Here is a 1,120-nt window from a genome sequence, read left to right as displayed (position 1 = left end):
AAAAAAAAAAAAAAAAAAAAAAGAACACTTTTGATTTTCCAGAAGACTAAAGCTCAGTTCCCAGTACCCACATCAGGAGACTCACGACTACCTGCAACTCCAGCTACAGGGGCTCTGACACCCTCTTCTGGCCTCTGCCAGTCCCCAAGTGCACATGACACACACATAAATGAATAAATGTTTTTAAAACTTTGTATTGGTGCTTTGTGAATTTCACATCATGCAACCCAATCCCACACATCTCCCCCTGCCCTCATACCCACCCTCCACCTTTTCAACCTTCCCCACAACAACAACAACAACAATCTTGTTGTGGAACTGTGGTGTGCCACAATGTGTACCACAATACATCTTTTTGTCCACACTTCCTTGCTTGCAAATGTTCATTGATTGCAATGAGTCATCGGTCTGGTACCAGGGCTTCTGCTACTCTGTCAATACTGGCACCTCACCGAGACTCCTCTCATATCCTATTGTTGCCCTGTATCATGGAGATCCTGTAATTTTGGATCTACAGGACTGGCCCCTTCATAAGCTCCAGCTTGCTCCCTTCCTGAGTGCCTGCCTGGCGTCAAACTGGTGGTCATTTCAGGCTTGATTTTTTTTTTTTTCAGGGAATGTTAGGCTAGTAATCACTCAGATGTCTCTATTGTCAGAACACCATGCATAGACATAGCCTCTTTTCTCTTTTCACCTACTGACATACATGTGACTTATCAGTCATATCTGCAATGCCTCTAGGGGCAGGATGAATCAGAATTTTAACTAAAAAATAAATTGAAAGTTTACACTAAATACTGTGATATATTTTAATTTTGATTACAAAATTAATATATACATGACTAAACAGTTTTAAACAATACTCCAAGGTATAAAATAAAAAGACTATTTATGTTCATGTTCCAGTTTGATTTCTCTTACTGTGATAAGACACTGACCAAAAGCAACTTAGGGAAGGAAACATGTGGTCCATCGTTGAGAGATGTCAAGGTAGGAATTCGCAGGAGCTTGAAGCAGAAACCGTGGAAGAACACTTGCTTGCTGGCACTCTCACAGGGTTACACTGAGCTAGCTTTTGAGTTGTTTTTTTGAGACAAGTTTTGCTATGTAGTCCTGGAAC

The 1,120-nt window shown here is 40.8% G+C and overlaps 1 non-coding gene across 1 annotated transcript; it reads right to left on the bottom strand.

Annotated features, from left to right (window-relative positions):
* Positions 1–616: 616 nt before the first annotated feature.
* LOC116075585 lies at positions 617–748 on the bottom strand. Its single transcript, XR_004112626.1, has one exon. It is a non-coding gene; the product is annotated as a small nucleolar RNA SNORA17 (small nucleolar RNA).
* Positions 749–1,120: the final 372 nt, after the last annotated feature.

Source organism: Mastomys coucha, unplaced genomic scaffold, assembly GCF_008632895.1.
Source record: "Mastomys coucha isolate ucsf_1 unplaced genomic scaffold, UCSF_Mcou_1 pScaffold3, whole genome shotgun sequence".
NCBI lineage: Eukaryota > Metazoa > Chordata > Mammalia > Rodentia > Muridae > Mastomys > Mastomys coucha.
Note: the sequence above shows the minus strand (reverse complement) of the source record. Positions and strands in the feature narration are given on the sequence as shown.